This window comes from Camelus ferus, chromosome 3 (assembly GCF_009834535.1).
Source record: "Camelus ferus isolate YT-003-E chromosome 3, BCGSAC_Cfer_1.0, whole genome shotgun sequence".
In the NCBI taxonomy this organism is placed as follows: Eukaryota; Metazoa; Chordata; class Mammalia; order Artiodactyla; family Camelidae; genus Camelus; species Camelus ferus.
In genome coordinates this window covers 61,472,774-61,493,554 of record NC_045698.1, presented here as the reverse complement: position 1 = coordinate 61,493,554, position 20,781 = coordinate 61,472,774, and the positions used below count along the sequence as shown (strand labels likewise).

The window sequence follows — 20,781 nt, the reverse complement described above, 5'->3', positions numbered from 1 at the left end:
ATAACCAGCTGTATTAACAATATTTATTAAATAAAACCTATGTTCCCAGAAAATTGCCATATGGTAAATCCCTTGTATACTGGCTTAAATTCTCTATTTTATTCTTCATATATATATGAAATACATGTATATATTTCTGATACTATATAAATACCATATTATTTGTTAATAATGGATTAATGTCTTAATATATATTAAGACAAAGTTATTCTTATTCTATCTTTTCTTAATTTTTTGGCTGTGCTTCATGGTTCATTCTTTTACATTCAGATACTTAGTCTCATTTTATGTAATATATTTTTAAAATATTGAGATTCTACTTGAAGTTGCACAAATGTATGTATTAATTTCGTATTATTGACATTTTATGTTATTGAGTCTTTCCATTCAAGAGCATGATGTCTTTCAGATTGGTTAATGGACTTCAATAGATATCATATTTTTCTTCATATAGGTATAGTTTCCTTCTTTATAAGTTTACCTCTAACATTTCGTAGTTTTCCTAGAACAAATAAGCCTAACTAACTAAACTTGTTTTTTGGCTCCTTGGATAATTAGCATGGGCCATGACCAACTTCTCAGTCAGAATTATACCAGGGAGCTGAGCTAATTAGCTTCAACATTAACAAAGTCAAGATCATAGGGCAATCCCAGTTGTAGACCAGTTACAACACCCAGCCAGCAAAAAGTAGGAGTGAATGACAGCAAATTTGTGGTCACTAATAGACAAGAAAAAAGCATTCTATTTATTCCCTGATAAATGTTTGACTGGAATGTTTATAAGAAGTAACTTAAAATACACACCACACACATACATTGTTTCACAGTTAAATGGTTTAAAATAAAATGCAGACTAGAGGCAAGAGCAGGAAAACCCCGTCTGCAAATTACAAACCACCTTGTTTACACTTGACACAACTGTCTCTTCAGCAAACTGCCTCTACAAGTAACATCAGTAATGAAACAAAGTGTTGGTTCTCCATTCTGGATATCAGCTTCATAACTTTTTAAAGTTTTATTTTTAAAAGTCCTAAATGCAATCATTTTCATCTGGAAGATTCTATAATCAAGAATTAACATAAATCTTTTGCGAGACAGTACAAACAGGAAGAACAGTACGTGAATCTTACCGACTATTCTTTCTGGTAATTGGTCTGTAGCTTTAACTATTTGGTCCTAATTTCAAGACACATAGGAAGACAGATCAGTTGGTTAGCTGAATAGTTTCAATCAAGATGTTTCTGTGTATCCCTAAATACCAAATTATCTTATAATTTCTACGACAGTATTTTAGGGTTGGGATGAACTTAAGAATTCTGTATCCCAGACATTTAAGCTCTACTTGATTTTATTATGTATATTTCCAATAAACATGTCATCCAACAAAATTGAATTAAGATTTTGGTAAGCTAGACAGCGGCCCAGGGTGCCAGGCCATAACAGACACCAAAAATCCCTTAAATAAATTAAAAACATGGCACCAGTCAACTGAGGTTTGACATATGATTACTTATACAACAGTCAAATTATAAGCGAATCCTGTCCTCATTTAGTTCCTGGTTTTGAATATATGTATATCTGGAAAAATACATATTTACATTATTCATAATCTCTACTGCCTTTTATGGTGAATGGATCCTTTCACACGGAGGATATTTTAGTAGCTCTGTTTTAAAAAATCTCACAGTTTGGCAGTTGCTAAAGGTAGAGGGTGTGAGGTGGGCAAAATGGCTGAAGAGGATCAAAGAGTAAAAACTTCCATTCATTAAATAAGTAAGCCTAATAGTCTAATAATGCTGCATTGCATATTTGAAAGTGGCTAAGATAGTAGATTTTTAAAGTTTTTATTACCAAAAAAAGATTTTGTAACTATGTATGGTGAAGGATGTTAACTAGACCTGTTGTGGTGTTTCTGCAATATATACAAATACTGAATCATTATGTTGTACCCCTGAAGCTAATATAAGGTTATTTGTCAATTTTACCTCAATTATACCTCAAAAAAATAAAAAAAGACTGTCAGGTGGTTAAAAAAGATTTTTTTTGTCACTCATTTTAATGGGCTTTCTGATTCACTTGAGGAAAATGTTAATATTTACTAGCCATCATAATAAGGACACCAGTTAAGCAATGCTTCGAGGAAGGAAGGAAGGAAGGAAGGAAGAGGAAGAGAGAGAAAGAAAGAAAAGGAAAGAACAAAAGACACACCAAGTCTTTCTCTAAACATTCCCATAACTTTCAGAACTGGCTTCATTGTCATGGTTTCAAATCCTCTTCCAATGCCGGTTACGCTTCCCTGATCTCAAAGCCCAAGCTCTGACTGATGAAGACAATAGTTCTCATCCATCCCACCAACAGAAACCACCACCCTTCCTCCTTCCTTTAGACCATAGCTTTAAAACAGTTAAAAATTGTATTAACTTTCTTTGACAGCCTCATCATCCTGTTGCTTTATGAGTTATCTTTCTATAAGTAATCTTTTAATATTACCTTATTACATTCAAAGTTTGTGTCAAAGTACTTAATTAGAAAAACAGACATGACATCTTTCAGAATCTGTTAAATGAATCTATTTGATGGCTTTGAATACCTGCCAAAGTACTTTTTCCTCTAACCCAAAATACATGAATCAAACTCTCCTAATGCGAAATATATTTATTCTGCTTAAATTAAAATTTTCTCAAAAGAAGTGTTTTTATACTTACCAATTTAATTAACATTTCCATGATGGTGAGAACCATCTTTTATATCAATGTTTAATTCACACATCAGTAAGCACTAATGAAAACTGTATTACCATATCAACTTCTAGCAGTTAGTATGTCAGTAACAGGCATCATACAGTTAAACAGATAACTAATATTCAAGAAGACTGCACTAAAAATTATTATGGTAATTACCAATGTCAAAAGGAAAGAGTTTTAATCAAATCAATTTCTTGGGCTCCTATATTTCCGTTTAAAAATGAGTTTGAGAAATCACAGAGAAAGTTGCTGCTTTCAACATCAAACATAAGTCTAATTAGTGTCATTTTACTGCAATTAATAACTATTACACTCAGCATTCTTTAAATCGGCATAAATAATTTCTTGCTTTTCTTGCCTCACCTCACTCTTTGTCTGCTATATTTCTTACTAATGTATGGCAACAGAGTAGAGTGTTTATTTTGCTTGAAAAATATAATTGCCATCCCTACTGTCCTGGAAATTTCCTCATGACTAAACAGAGTAGATATCTGAAGAGATTTCCAATTTCCTCTCTTGCTTATGTTGTGGCTTTTAACAGATTCTGAAAGATGTCATTGGTTTTGTATGACAGTATCTCATAGTGTAAGTTCAGACAAAATTTGCTTTCCATCAGTGCTCTATTTATTGGATAATATAAATTTCCTTTTGTCCCTCTATTGAAACTGGATTTTCAAAAACAAGTAGTTTCCTTTAAACGGTACTTCATAATTTTCTGGCTGCATTCTTCTTCCCCGGTATTTGCTAGATAATTATTACATGAGTGTTAAATCAATATGCACTCATTCATTTAATTATGAAGATGCTAAAGAGGAATTCTTACTCATGCCCTGATACCTCCAAATAGCAGAATAGCAGAATAGTAAAACTGAAAGAGCAGTGGAGCACAAATCAGAAGACTTGAACTGGACTGCCCCCATTGAGGTTACTAGCTGTGGGATCATGTAAACATTTCTTAAACTCTCTAAGCTTTTCTTTCCTTAATTACAAAATTATGATGAATGTGTCAGCTAAACTGGACGTAGCAAGTAGTAGAAAACACAGACTCAAGGATAACTGAGAGATTTGAGGCCTATGCAAATTAAAGGATGATTGTGCTATTTACTTAGATAAAAAAGGTGGCAAGAAAATATTTAAGGGAAGAATTGAGGGTTTGTTTACTGGACTTGTTAAATTTGAACTACCTATAATATATCAAAGCAGAGATAACAAGACAGCAATGGGATATGCAAGTCTAGAGTTCAAAAAATAAATCTGAACTGAAGCTATAAAAAGCGTTACTCATGTAATATGGTAATAATAGTTACTTCCACTGCCTATGCACAAAACAATGTACTGAATGCTATAGGTAAGTTATTTATTCCTCAGGACAAACTTTTGAGTTTATCATGAGTATTATTACCATTATTATTGTTTTCTAATGCCTAATATAGTATCTGGTTATAAAAGCCACCAAAACATTTTTTGAATGAATTTGCAGCTAATGAGTGAAGTCAAGACTCAGAAAAGAAACTTAACCACAACTTAAAGTGAAAAAAGTAGTGGGACTAGGATTCAAAATTAAATTTGTCTCTAAGTCCAAGTGGTTATTCTTACCCTTACTTATTCTTACTGAAGAGATTTTGTCAACTACAAGGCAACTTCACATTCATTAGTTTATTTAGTCATCACGATAACCACTTTAGGTAGGAGCAGATGAGAGACTGAGGCTCAGGGCAACAGAAGTCGCTTGACAATATTATGCAGCTTATCACTGAGCCAGGACTTTCTACCACCCACAGCTAAGCATGACCACAGAAGTCGACCATGCAAAACACCCTAAACTAAAGATAACGACCACAGAGTACCTTCTACTCAGGTCTTTTTGAAGACTGGTTCTCCTGCTTTAGCAAACACCATAATCAACCAGACTTCAAAACATTGTATCATGCATAATGTGGCAAAATAGCCTTTTGCAATAATCATTGATATTTTCTATAGCTTCTTTCAAGACTCAAAAGAATGAGAGATGTTGTCCTCTCCCCACTACCAGACAGCAAATGAACTCTGGACTCCTTAAGGGCTAAGGACTCTGTTGACAAAGGGGAAAGTTAATAGGGCTCCATTTCAAAAATCTTCTACTTATATGAGGCCATAAGGTCTGGAGAGGATGGTGAGTGGCCTTATTCAGGACAAGAGGATAACCTCCCTGAACCTGGAAAAATGGAAGGTGTTTGGGTTGTGAGGGGTGGAGACCTCTCTTCTTTTGCACACAATGCTCTGCATGAAGGGGAAGGTTTTGGGATGGGCCATGGGAGGTGAGTTGGTGGGCTCTTCACTCTGCCTAGAGTGCTTTCCCCCAAATACTCACATGTTTGTTTCCACACTTCACCCAGGCCTCCATTACATGTCATGAGCTCTGGAAGCTTTGCCTGACAACGTGAAAATATCCACCTCCTTCACCTTCTCTTCCCTAATTTGCTTTCTATTTCTCTCGAATGCTAACCTCAGCCTGAAATGTGATAACATATGTATTGTACCTGTCTACTAATGCATTTATTCATGTAGAGGCTTATTGTTCTTCTCTCCCACTAGAATCCCTTTGAAGGCAGGGATTTTGGTTTTTCAACCTTATATAACTAATACACAGTAGGGAATCAATAAATATTTATTAAATAATTAGTTCCCCATGTCCTTTTCAAGGATATGAAAGATGCAAATGTAATTTTTAGGGAATCCCCCCAAAATTTATTTTAACTTTTTTAGACTTCCACATTTTTATTAAATATTGTGTGTATATCAACAAATTTTAAAACATATATATTAGGTGAAAAGAATTTTAAAAACCACCACATATCACTAGTTAGCTTAAGAAATGGAACATTTCGGTAACTGCGAAGCCCTCACCTCAATAAGCCCCTTTCCCACAGGGAATTATCATGAATTTCTGTATTTTTCATCTACTTGCTTTTCTTTATAATTTGCATGTTTGTATCCCTTTAAAACCATTGTTGACTTCTGCCTGTCTTTAACTTTATGTAAATGAACCATATGCTGTATATTTTTCAACTTGTTTCTTTGGCTCAATATTATTTGAGAGAGAAACTCACCTGTTGCTTTCAGCCATGGTCCCTTCATTTTCACTTCTTCATCGTATCCCATGGTATGAAAAGCACAATACAGTTATCTTAGTGTTTTATTGCAGGATGTTCAAGTTGTTTCCAGTTTTTTGTTACTACAAACAATGATGCTATAAAATTCTTGTACATGTCTCCTAGGTCACAGATTCAAGAGTTGCCCTAATCTATTTGCAATAGAGAAGAATTTGAAGGTCATAGGATATGTGTATACTGAATTTCACAGGATATGCCACATGGTCTTCCAAAGTGGGTGTATCCAGAATTAGTGTTCAGCAGGTACACACCAGTACAGCTTCACTAGTTTTTAAAATATCAAAATAATTCCACACTTAAGAAATAGCTGCTACCTTGAGTTCCTTGAGGGTCCCCCTGCAGCTGATACGGTTATAGAGTGGCTAAATTATTCTGGTTTGCCTAGGGACTGAGAGGGTTTTGGGAACACAGGATGTTCAGTTTTAAACCAACAAAGTTCCCAGCAAACCAGGACAAGTTGGTCACTCTCCCTGGCCAGCCTCCCAGATGTCAGAGACCTTCCCACAATTCAGTAACTAAAGGGTCAGTTCCTGACCCAGTGGTTAAACATTGTGACTATTGCCTGTGGTTGTACCTGTTTATACTCCTATCAATGACTTATGTGTTTCATTTCTCCCTGTCTTCAACATCATTTATTATAGTCCTGATTTTTAATTTTTACTATCTAGCAGTGGAAAATGTTATCTCATTATAATATTAACTTTCATTTTCCTAAGATGGCTGATCATGCTTCATAGGATAACTGGCTATTTATGTGGCTTTATGGAAAATAAAGTCACTAACCCAGAGAAGGGCTGATATGAGCAGACCAGGTAGAATGGCTGCAGGCTAGTCAAAAATTTCATTTTCCAATAGTCTTTTAAAGCTTTGGAAAGATTCCCTCTCCTAGCTTTACTTAGAGTGGGTGCCTTGCACCTCCAAATTGGCCATCAAAGTTTGTACCTTGAATGTCTATCACAATGGTAAAAACAAGTTAAACGGTAACCAAAAGCATTTCCCTGATGTTTTCAGGATGGATAGGCCACCTGAGCATCCTATGCCCTATTGAAAGAGAAGAGAGCAATAAAGTATGGCTAATATTGAATAGCCAAACTAAGGTGTATAATGAATACATAGATTTTATTTGACCTAGAAATAAATCAGTATGATACTTGCTTGCACCTTCATCTTGTGGCCCCTATTTATACCCCCTACACTAGACTCCCCTGACCACCAAACTGAACACAGTTCAATCTGCTCTAAAAGTTCAATCCATACAAATTATTACATGTCTAAAATCTGGACAATAATTAGCATAATGTTGAAAAGTAAAGCAAATCTAAAGGTAGTTAGAGACTTAAAATGAAGTGCCACACCTCGCCACCTCATCTTTTAAGATCTTTTCAGGATGTCCCAATCATGTCTTGGGAAAGGGTTGGGTCAATGAAGGTAACTGGGAAAGGCTCCACATAATTCCTGCATCAAATGTATGATTTCTTAAATCAGTGACATCTTCCTAGTTAAGAAAGCTTTTGTCCAGGGTCCATGGCTGATAGGAATAAATCATGATTTTAACCCTGATCAACAATATTTCTCTGGCTTTTACATTCAATCAAATCATATATTTGTGATCTTTCTACAACTTTAGTGTATAATAAAGTCTTTCCCTGCTTTCATGATGTCCTGTTTAAAAGAAAAAGAATTTTTCTAGCAATGTTTCTGGCGCATTACTCACAAATACTTGGGTATGTAGGTAGTGAGGGTAGAGGCAGTAGGGGAGCTGAAGTAGAAGAATGGCTCACAAAACCATTTAGAATAAGCTTACTTGGGTAACATAACTTACGAGGTTCAGGAAATAACCATCCAATCCCAAAATATTCTCCTAACTCCTTGTTTCAATGCCAAAAATTTGATCATTACACACTAATTATTAGGCCCTAATACTTCTCAACAAGAGCATCCTACATATTTCTTTTTTTAAAAGCAACTATTTTTAGAACACGTGACTGAAAAATAATATAGTGGATAAGAAAGATGGAGGGAGTGGGGAAGCTGCATCATCCAACACAGAAATAAGTTCTTATAATTCTTAGAACTGTTCCTTATACCCCTACTCAATTGGCTGAACATGTATGAAGGAATCAAAGGCAAGACTTATGTTCTTTATAGCTTACCCTGATCAATAACTAATGAGTCATTTCCCCACCAGCCACTTTGCCCCTTGTCATAACCTGGCAATAGTCTTTCTCCACTATCGCATCTTAAGGTTCCCACTGGAGAATGTAGGCTGGTGCAGCCATTGTGGAAAAAAGTATGGAGATTCCTTAAAAAACTAAAAATAGACTTAACATATGATCCAGCAATCCCACTCCTGAGCACATCTGGAGGAAACTCTTAATTTGAAAAGTTACAAACACCCCAATGTTCATAGCAGCACTACTTAAAATAGCTAAGACTTGGAAGTAACCTACATGTCCATCAACAGATGACTGGATAAAGATGTTGTGGTGTATATATATATATAACTACTCAGCCATAAAAAGGAGTAAAACAATGCCATTTGCAGCAATATGGATGGACCTGGAGATTGTCATACTAAGTGAAGTAAGCCAGAAAGAGAAAAAAATACCATATGATATGACTTACACGAGGCATCTAAAAAAAAAATGACACAAATGAACTTATTTACAAAATAGAAACAGACTCATAGACATAAAAAACAAACTTACGGTTACCAGGGGAGAAAAGGGGTGTCTGGGACTTGCAGATACTAATTACTATATATAAAATAGATAAACAAGATCCTACTGTATAGCACAGGGAACTATATTCAATAAATTATAATAGCCTATAATGAAAAAGTATATGAAAAGGAGTGTGTATGTGTATGTGTGTATGTATATATATATATATATATGTGTGTGTGTGTGTGTGTGTAATTACATATATATACACACATGTGTGTACAACTGAATCACTATGCTGTATACCAGAAACAAATACAACACTGTAGGTTGACTATACCTCAATTAGAAAAAGGAAAAAAAAAGATTCCCACTGGAGCCCAGCCAGCTTCTGATCTTTCATTCCTCAAGCCACAGAGATGGAGTATCTGGCTTGCATCTTTCTAGTTTGTTGGAAACCTTATGCTGCTTCACTTACTAAATACTACAAAGATTTTTGTCTAGTGTTGTTATTGTTAACTGTAAATAATATATCAACAGAAAATGAAACCTAAAGAACTAGATAAGTACTAGAAAACAACCTTTGCATTAAAACTTGAGTCACTATTCATGCCGAACATTTGGGGAATTCTAATGGCTAGTATGTAGATCATGTATTGTTCTGTAGTTTTATATGCAGCATCTTTTAATTTAAAGAGCTAAATTTAAAGTCACATAGAGCAGTAAGAAACATAAGGACGAGTGGCAAATCTCTACAAACGTTAATCATATAAACCTATTTCTAAAAAAGGAAATTCCTTTTCTCTGTAAATGGGCTGCACATAAATCTGCCCTGATATTTGAAGGTGGCACCTTTAGGAGGTAATTAGGTCATGATGAGGGTGAGGTCATGAAGGTGGTGCATCTCATGAGATAATTAACCCTCTTAAGAGTAAGAACTGTGTGTCTCCAAGTGCACGCACCAAGGAAAGGCCACATGAGGCTATAACAAGAGGACGGCCATCTGCAAACCAACAAGAGGGCTCTCACCAGCACCGAATCTGCTGGCACTTTGATCTTGGATTTCCCAGCCTCCAGAACTATGAGAAATAAATGTTTGTTGTTTAAGCCACCCAGTCTACTGTATTTTATTAAGGCAGTCCAAGCTGACTAAGACAACATGTTATACAAAGGCAGGAGATTGCCAAATTATTAATAGCTATGATTATACACACAGAGACACCTACACATAGACACATAAGAATGAAGGGAAGAGATAAATCAAGCAATCTGTATTTTTAAAAGCTGAAAGAATCAACAAAATCACATATACAGGCTAAACACTGAGGGAAAAATAAAGGATTTGGCATAAATCTAATCAGTCATATCAATAGAGAGAGGTTCAGGTCGGTTTAGGTAAACACTGGGTGGTTTTTGAGTGCAAAGTAAATAAGGGCACTGAGGTACTATACTAATCACATTTGTTCTAACATTGACCTTATAATAATTAAAAATTGATGCTTGCAACATAATACAGCTGTGCAATCATATTTAAAGCTAATCACTTCATAGAGAGAGGAAAGTTGTACAAAAAGGTCAAAAACACTTTAATTTCATGATAGTAAATTTACTCTTTATTCCCAAAGTGAAAATGTCTAATTTCTAAAAGAGCAAACCAATAATTACTTCTTATAAAGCTATTTTAGTCAATACTTAATTTCTCTATATTGATTAGTGTTTAGACATTTTAAATGTACCCTACAGCAAGAATATGTGTTTACAGTACAATATTTGTAAGTATTACAGGTATCGATTGAAGACATGTCTCAAAAATGCCAAACTTAAAAGTAATCATATAAAAAAGAGTGTGACTCTTTTAAAACTGGGATTTAATTTTTAAATATTTGAATACTAGTGTCCTTAAAGGTCTCTATCCTGATTGCTATTTCTGCCATTATATACTTCAAGGATGAGTGCTCAGTTATACTGTGCATTATAAATTCCTCCTCTTCCCAAAAGCAATAGAAAGAGATAATATAAAAATGATCAACTCTACCACTCACAACTGGAGCAAAATTTTCTTTTTATTTTATGAACTTCTGATTGTAAAATAAAGACTGAGATATTATTTCCCCCTTAACTTGCATTCTGTGTAACTTAGAGCTCTGTGCAATAAAACAAAATGATGCTTCATCAGGACGTTACTGGGAGTACCAAGGCAATTTACAAACTTTCTATCATTAAGTCTGAGAACATCACTGTGAGGTAGGTATTAATATAACACTTCTCTCCTGAGGAGTTCAATGCACTTTACATAACTTTACTTTATTAACTCTTCCTCAAGCTGGGCCAAAAGGCTAAGATGTCTAACCATGTACCTTGTTAACAAGGCAGATATAAAAATAGAAAAGATTCTAGATAGCCACATGTTTTTAATTTGCTTTTGCTTCGAATCTGAAATGATGACTAAAGATAAGGCAATTGAGTCACTAAATAGATTTGGCTTTTGTTCACAGTGATTTTAAACGGGTCTCAATTTCATAAATTTGAAGTCAGAATTAAACATAAAAGACCATTAATTCCATTAATTTCTAAGTAGTAAGTGTTTCGGAAGATGGAAAATACGTAAGCTTAACAATCAACTTTTCCCTTTATATGGTATGCTAAAAACTGCAAAAGCAGATTATGATCTGAGGGACAGGCGTTGCAACATTTTTAAGTGAATCTATGCATTTCTTAGTGAGTGTGCAACTATGCACACATGGAGACACCCAGAAGGGAGATAAAAAGCAAATGACATCGAAGTACTAATAATATCCAGTAGTGCTCCCCAAGTGTCAGCCACTATTTTAAAGAAACTACATGTATTAACTCATTTAATCTTCACAACAACTCTAAGATATGAGTAATATTATCCCCATTTTATAGATGAGAAAACTGAGGCTCAGAAAGCTGAGCTTGCCAGAGGTCACAACACTACCAAGTAGCAAAGCTGGAATATAACCCAGGAAATTATTCTAGAGCCAGGTTCTTAGCCAGTTTTCTAGAAAGGAAGAGAAGCTGTCCCCGGATGACCTGATCACAGAGTTCCAAGTCCATAATCCTTTTCCACTTCAACTGCAACATCTTCCTACCTCAGAGTCAACCTCACAACCATAACAGAAGAACAGCTGCTCAAGTCTGTGTATTGTACTTTCAAAACAGGACACCAGTATGTAGAAGATGGTCACAGGGAGGCAGTAGAGTACAGGTAGGAGGACAGATGGGGGTGTCAAACAGACTTTAAGAGGCTGCCACTAGGCAGGCTACTTCTACCCATGCGTCATAAAATAGAGAAAATGGAACTTAACGCCAGTGCGGTAATGAAAATTAAACAGGTTAATATTAGGGTTTAACACAGAGCCTCACACACAATAAGCACTCAATAAGTGATTGTTATTATAGTAAGTTAATATAAAATTATTTGAGCCATTCTCCAAACTCTGAAATTCAGAATGAACAATGGATTTAGCATACACAGTACTGGTGGCAAATTAAACTGAATCAATTCTTTTTTCAAATATATGTTGTAGGAATTATCTTGTTTCATCCTCAGAACAAACTAGAGTTGAAGTGTAGTTATGCCAACTTTCAGATACTCAAGAAGCTTAAAGATTTTACCTGTCCACCATCCTGCCAATAATAATGAGATGATGAATCAATTAACTAGATGTATTCCACAAAGCAGAATGAAAACCAGGAAGTGAAGAAATGATGTGAGAAATTCTTCTCTCTCAAAAAATTGGGGAACTGCAAAGTTCCTGGACTAAAGTTCATGTTGTTTAGCTTTTGCTATAATTAGAGTGCAGCTACACCCAAAGAGAGGAGTTAGAAAAGAGATAATAAAGAGGTGAAATACTGCCCCCAAATAATCCCCCACATCCAGCACATACCAGGTACTTCAGCCACTTCCATCAGAGCTGCCAAGGAAAATAGCAGGGTCCCAGCTTAGGGTGGGAGCTTTCAGAGGGGACTGTGCTATGGGAGAAGCAGGCACTAACTCTGTACTCAGGGACTGGGGTTCCAGCCAGGGGGAGCTAAGACCACAGTACTGTGAAGCAGATTTGCCTCAAATTAGCCTTACCTGCAATCCAAACATCCTGTAGAGGTCAGTTTCTGTTCTATTCAGAGAAATCTACAGAAAAAGAGAAAATACATTATACTGGTCTTTCACTGACCTCCTCCCTGAACCTTGACCTAATGCTATTCCCTAAATTGAAAATGTCTTCGTTATGCCAAACAAAAATACCTCCTGCTGAAGTAGGACATTATTTCCTCTTTCTTAATGCAAGTGAAAAGTTTTGTCATTTGCATAATATTCACTGCATACAGGAAGAAAATTGTTTATCATTCTCATTTAAAGAATATGATTCAGAATTGATTATAATCAATGCATACTTTATTCCCACAATGACTGAAGAAAAGCTCTAAGGGAAAGAATAGAATTTCCTATTGCATTGGCCAACATACAAGCCAATATGGAGAATGTGGAAGATATAAAGTAATCATACATAAAAAGAGACACAAGCTCAGTGATAGGGGTTCTGCTTACACAGGTGTGGAAGTAAGTGGAAAACAATCGACCCACAAGTCAGCAAGAAATATCACTGAAATATATTTATATTATCTCCAGAACATATTAGAATTTGTGTTCCATTGTCAATTACCAGGCAGTACCCACTCTAACCATTTCTTCCACGTTTAGAATATACAACCTCTCTAGATAATTCATTCCAATTTTTAACAATTGTCATATAAAGGTAAGCCTTTTTGATCTAACTTCAATCACTCATAGGATATGACTGAAACACCCAGAATGAAGCAAAGCACATACAACGTACTTCATAAACCTGCGTTTATGGGATGGTGGTTTTAGTCTATTTCCCTTTTCTCTGACCTTAGTGGAGACAGGGGAAATGCTTAGACAGAAACATTGGCCAAATGGTTAGAGATGAGAGCAAGCTGATAAGGGACAAGTGCAGAGTAGAACTGACAAAGAAAACAACATGTAATGACTCACTGTGCCTGAGGACAGTGTGATCTATTTTGGAAGACAGCCAGTCACCAGCAAAATGTGAATTGTAAAACAAAACTTGCTAAAGCATCTACTCAGAGAACCTACTGCTTCTCTGCTTTCCTACTCAAATTCATCTGAAAACTCCCAGATCAATCAACCTCTTTCTAACCCTGACCTCTCCAAGGGTTCCAGTCCCACTCATATAACTATACAATTGTCTTGAGTGGTAAGAGGGAATATTCTTTCTCCATGATTCACTCTGTCCTTTCTTCATGCCTTTATTGCTAGTTTGGAAGGCATCTTTAGTAAGGTCTAGTGAAAAGAACCATCATGGGTTGCCCTTGACATTTTATCATGGGAAGTAATTAATATTAACAAGGAAAAACGTTTACTTGTCTTGCAGATTCTCCAGTCTCTTGAATCCAACAACTTACAAAAAAGACCTGATATTTTCTGTGCCAGAAGGATTTAAAGAACCCTGGTGGGAAGGGTATGGAATCCACAGAGAAAAGTAAGGTAAGCGATCTGGTTAACAGCAGGACACTCTGGTAATGGAATAGAACTGCCTGTTATCCCTTGCAATAAAAGATCCAATAAAAGGGTTAAATCTGGATACCCAGAAAGCACCTCAAACTTAAAATTTCTAAAATTAAACTTCCCCAAGAAACAGTTTTTGCTGACTTCCTTGTTTGTTAAGGGCACACTTGTTCTCTCCAGCTCCAACATGAGTCATCTTGCCTCATTCCTCACCCACCCCCATCAGATCTAATTAAACACTAAGTTGGAACAGTTTTTTCTTCAGCACTTTTTTGCAACTCTCTGCTGCTGTCTTTTCCCATTGTTTCAACTCTAATTTGGGTTTGACCTCACACTTGGCTCCCTGACTATACAGCCTCTTGACTCTTCCAAACAATCCATCTGGCAGGTCGCTTCAGCTTTGAGTTTGAACTCTGCCTTGATTGGGTCGCTATTTTTATCAGAAATATTTTGTAAATTACTAGGAACTCTGATGTCTTCTGAGTATACAAAGAATCTAAGGGAAAGATAAGCTCTCTTTAGAATTCCAAGTACTAAGAACTGATTGGTCTTAAAATAGCAACAGGTTGACCAATGCCTAGGCATATAGTAACTGAATGTTGAATGAATGGACTAGAGCTTGTGTGTGTGTCTGTGTGTGTGTGTGTCTGTGTGTGTGTGTGTCTGTGTGTGTGTGTGTGTGTGTGTGCATTTTGTGACTTTTCCCTTGTCTGCTATTCTGAGATATCTGGAGCTACCCCAAACTACATGTCAGTCTTACCTTCTCCTATCTTTCTGGGCACCAGCCAAGCTGACTATAACCCTCCTCCCCATGACACTCCATTGCCCTAACTCCTGCATTTCCTTTCCCTAAAGGACAATCTCCCCGGCCCTGGCCCAATCCAACCACTTCTCCCCCCAGTACACACACCCGTGTTTTGGCATCATCTTAGATGTCCTCTACACCTTTAAGTTTCATTTCACTTTCCCACAGACCACCCCTCAATCAGAAGTTTTTCCTGCTCTCTCTTAAGAGCCTTCAGTTGCCTTGATTTTATAGGAAAACATATTGCTTTGTACTGTACTTGTTGTTTTTATACAAGGATCTTCTTTCCCCACCAAGCTCTCTGCTCTTATAAGGAAGGACTGTGTCTTATTTGTCTTCTTATGCCCCTCAGTGCCTGGCATGGTCCCTCCCCAGACTGAGTGTTCAGAAACTATTTTATGTGAAGAAATGCAGAAACAAAATGACTGTTTCAGATATACTGTTTTTAAAACAGTGCTTTTCAAGCTGTGGAATGCCACCAAGTTCCCTGTGATGCCTGTTCAGATATTCTGACTCAAAAAATATGGTCTGAGAACCAGGAGCATGTATTTTTAAAAGTTTTTAAATCTAAAACTCCATTAGTCTCCATGGAAAAAGGTGTTGCCTATGCAATTCATAGTCTGAGAGTTGAAATAGATTCCATACTAAGTTATCATTCTTTAAAAAAAAATTTTTTTAACTGCACACTTCAACCCAGCAAAACAATTGATCTTCAATAATACTAATACACTGATGTTTGATAATAATAATAAACACAGATATCATTTGGAGTTAAAACTTTATATTTTAAGGATCATTTATTGGGTCAAATAAATCAAGTAGGATAATATTTTAATTGGTAGTTTCTACTGCAAATAGCATTCTAAGCAAAAAATAGTTCTAGAGTATTTACTAGAATACACGATCAAAAAGCACACAAAAATAATAATCTACTCCCTTACAGAAAGGTTTTGGTTAGCAACAAAAATTCTGTTGACTTCCCGAAATCAAAAAAAAGAAAAACCAAAAAACTTGTATTTTAAAATTATACAGTAGCAGATAGAAGAAAGGAAAAAACAAAATGATTTTCCCTAATTTATAATAGAACAAAGACTGACTTTCCCTATTTGTACTCCTGCCCCATCTTGCTTTGCTGCAACCATTTCTCATCTGTGTCAAGTTGATTTTGTTCTTAGTACTTTATTTTTATACATCACCTATAATAAATGTAATATTTTTATAATCAGTACAAAAAAGAAGGAACCCCTGCCACAGAGGCAGTCTTCTTTAGCCTCCTCACTAGGTCTTAGGGAAGACATTGTTCATGCAAGGAGATTAAGCAAACACAGAGAAAAATGGAACTTTTCCTTCCAAGAAGCCCATGAATTCAGAGAAAATTAATTTTTCTATAGAGTTTAGAGATGGACAATGTGAATTATATAAAATTATAAATTTCAACAATTTACATTTTATTATAAAATATTATTACAACTAACTATACAACTAATATGAAAAAAGAATATTTTCCCTTTAAAGCACTAATTCTAGCTCTAGAAATATAGCCAAAATAAATAATCATGGATATAAAAAAATTTGTGTACAAAGATTGAGTCATAATATTTAAATTTTTAATATTTTAAAGTAACTGTAAACTAAATACCCAAAAGTAAGAGATTGGTAAAAACATAATATAATTCACTAATAGATCAGAATAGCATGTAATCACTGAAAGTGATGCTGTAGAAATCTGTTCACTGAAGTAATAAAAAAGTTTTAAGAAACAGATTACAAAATACTACCCACAATGTTATAATAACACTTTACAAAACACATATAATCATGGAAAATAAACAATGGAAAGGAATTCACCAAAGTGTCAGTTATGGTTGTTTCTCACTTTGGGGGTTATTGTTGATTTTTCATTTTGTTCTTAATACTTTATCTATTTTATACATTACCTATAATAAATGTAATATTTTTATAATCAGTAAAAAAAAAGTTTGGACTCTAGTGATAGCTGGGTCACCTTGAGTGAGTCACTTAAGCTTATCCAACAGCAGTTAGTCACTCCATGTAAAGAAGTGCGCCAATAATTGTACCAACTTTACAAGGTTGGATAATAATTAAAATAAATGATATAAAAAATGTAACATACTTAGCACTGGTACATAAGTAAATAGGAGTTTGAAAAGACCAGCTAAAGACACTCAATTGGAATTTCAAGAATTCCTCTCTTCTTTTATTCTTCATCATTTTAACCATCAAGCCAAACTACCCTTGAGTTCAAATCATAAATCAAATAATTGTTTCATTATCTTGTGGAGGTTTGCTGAGCCGAAGAACGTAACTATGGCTGTGGCCCAAGTTGATATTTTCCACCAGCTGCATCACACGTTGGTGGTTTCAATAAATGGCCATAATGGTCAACAGGGGAAAGAAAAGAATTATCTTCCGAATCCACACTCTTTGGGAATTCTACAAAGGAAACACATAATTACTAGAATTTGGCTGGCATATTGAACCTGGTGCATTAAGAAAAGTCATGGGACTTCTAATGACAGAAAGTGGTCCAGACCTCAGGTTTGTATGTCATCAAATAAAAATAAATCTTTTAAACAAAAGTACTCTAATGAAGCCATGTTTTACTTCTGGGTATACTTTAGTCATTTTAACTGGAAAAATGTATTATGATTCTGTATAATTATTATATTTTCATTTTTCTTGGATGTCTATATTGCTGTTAATCAGGTAATAACCTGATTGAAAACATTCACAAGTTCAGAGATACACTTCTTCCTTTCTTCATTCTTTCATCCAACAAATATTTACTGATCACTTAGTGTATGCCATTTACTCTGTAGGTACTGAGGACACAAGGAAGATCTCGTCTCTTGGAGCATAAATAATAGTGGGGAAAAAATTATTCAAATAAGTACACAAATAAATTTATAAATATAATGTAACTGATGCTACAAAAGGGAGGTAATGTAGTATCAGGTAAAGAATTCAGAACATCAAACTTTTAAGATGCTGAGGGTTTTCTACCTTCTCTCTCTCTCTCTCTCTATCTCTATCTCTGTCTCTATCTCTATCTCTCAGTGCCCATCATGGCATATCCATTCCCATGCTTTAACTTAGTAAGTTGAAAATGTTAAAGGTACGTATTAGTTTTCTGGATGTGCCATAACAAAGCACCACAGACTGGTGGCTTAAACAACAGAATTTTTTCTCACACTTCCAGTGGCTGGAAATCTAAGTTCAAGGTGCCAGCAGAATTGGTTTCCTCTGAGGCTTCTCTCCTTGGAATGCAGATGGCCGCCCTCCTGCTGCCTCTTGGCATGGTTTCCCCTATGCGCACCGCTCCTATATCACCTCCTCTTCCTGCAAGGACACCAGTCATGCTGGATTAGGGCTGCATCCTAAAGGCCTCATTTTAACTTAATCACCTCTTTGAAAACCTTACTTTCAAATACAGCTATATTCTGAGGCATGGGGGGATGGGATTTCAACAGATAAATTTGGAGGGAGGGGGACACAATTCAGCCCACAACAGGGTGTTGGGGGCAGAGCTGCCAGATACGGTTGTGCCAGTTATGTAATGCACCCACATCAAAGTTATCATAAATGTATTTATTTTTAATTGAAAATTTCCCAGCAGAAAGTTTTTTTAATCAAAATCTTTCTGGAGGAAGGTTTACCTGTTTCTGATTTTTACAAAGGATCTTTGGGCTAGTAGTGTTGCTTTGTGGAAGGAAATCTTTCTAGATGGAGGGGGCCTCCCTACAGTAACCCTCCTGGCCTTGGTGTGCCCCTTCCTCCACACTCCTCCCATGAAGAATGACTGATTTTGAATGATTGATTTAGAAGGAACTCCATGAATGTCCTATGTCCACCCACATAACAGAGGCAGTGTGAGGTAGAGTTAAACATGCAGCTTCTAGGATAGACCCCAGTCCTTAGACCCCAGTCCTACCATGGTGTGACTATACGACTTACCTAACATGTGTTTGTTTAAGATGCCTCATCTCTAAAATAAAAATGATAAATGTATCTACTTTTTAGGGTCATTGCAGGAATTCAGTAAGTTGATACCTAGTCATAAAGTGCTTTGGATAAATAAACATACAATAAAAGGCTGCTGTTACTCCTGCATCATTTGGGGGTTGCCCCTCCAAATTCCTCCCCACAAGCTGAAGAGGAACAGATGGGGGCCACCTTGATGATGATTTAAATGTAATTCCAAGGGGCCTGTAACTATGTTCCACTAGACATCAGGGCCAAGGAGAGCTCCCAGCGTGGAGAAGATATTCTAGATTTGTTAAATGAATGAGTTTCCTAAAGGAATCAAGGCTAGACTATAGAATTCCAGTCACCACTAGAGAGCTGGGGCTTTGATCTTGTTAAGTCTGTATATCCTCTGAACAGCCTAGTATGAGATCTTGTTTCTTGGAGGTACCAAAATATATATTAAGTTGCTATAAGGTTAAATAAACATAAAATATATTAATTTAGTTTCTACAATTGTTCCTTTTTCTGGATAATTTTTCCTTAAGAGATTAAAGCTCCTTGATTTACAAGAAGGGTTGCATGATTAAAAATGCCAGTCATGGAGTTCTGGGGCTGGATGGTGGTGACAGTTACACAACAACATGAATGCACTTAATGCCACTGAACTGACAGAATTGCACCCTTAAAAATGATTAAAACTGTAAATTTTATGTTATGTAGATTTTGTCACAGTTAAAAAAAAAACTGTCCACTAGAGATCTATGGTAAGAAGAAAAGGAAGTTGTGCTACTGAAACACATGGTTGTTTTGAGAATTGAGTGCGATATTAGAGTGCCTGGAGCATGGCAAAAGCTCCATAAAACTTAGTTCCCTTTTCCAGTAGTTCTAGATAACAACTGCCCCTGATGGTGACAGGTCACCCAGAATGCCCCTCGGGGTTCCTATTACCAGATAAAAAGTTTCCTCTGAGGGGGGAAAATCTCTAACTCTTGTAGTGCTTCATGCCCTGCTCCTGCAGATGGTGGCGCTAATCCCTCTGGAAGAAACCCTACAGTTTGGTCTCTATTATAATCAATTCTAATCATAAATTACAACGTATCAAAGGAAATGCTTGAGACTATTAAAAGAAGACATGCCATCTACTATACATTTGGATAGGCATCTGTAACATTTGTTTCAAAATCACATAGTATTTTTTTTTCAATTACAGCTCTAGTGAATTTATGTGCCTCATTATAAAGTAATTTCATAGGAGTTGAGGGATAGAAAGTAGTCATTAACTCTTTCTTCAGAGGAAAACCACCATAACCTACAAAGAAAGAATGAAAGATGTAAATAAGCATTTCATATTTAATGCACAGCCCAGTATTTTATTTTAAAAGATATATTCCTATTCACCTACTAATCAGTCTCCTTGAATTTGACTTTTTTTTTTTTAAATCAACCTATTCTTGACTGTCTGAGTTTAAATAAATCATGACATGATCCTGAGAACTTGGCAAGAACAGTAATGATTTTACATCTGGCATCACACACCAGCTGCGTGTTTGAAGGCATGAAAAGCTTTTCTATTTCTTTACCTTGCTTCATTAGTGAATATGTGGTGATGCATGCATTACCACGTGTGTGCAGTCTCTGCTCCCCATATGGAAAGTCATCTAGTAATGTCACAAAACCCATGCATCATTTGCTATGATGTTGAACTTTCAAAGATAATAAGATGATATTCTTCAGAAATATTTTTGTCTACAAATGGACATATGTTTCTTACTGATAGAGCTATATGCTTAATATATATTGGTAGAACCTGTTGCAAAAGTCTAATGGAGAAATAACTTTAGCTGTCACAGTTGAACAT

At 35.8% G+C, this 20,781-nt stretch overlaps 1 long non-coding RNA gene across 1 annotated transcript in view; it reads right to left on the bottom strand.

Annotated features, from left to right (window-relative positions):
* LOC116662252 overlaps nucleotides 1-20,781 on the bottom strand; it is a 288,950-nt gene that overhangs the window by 212,166 nt on the left and 56,003 nt on the right. The window lies entirely within an intron of this gene.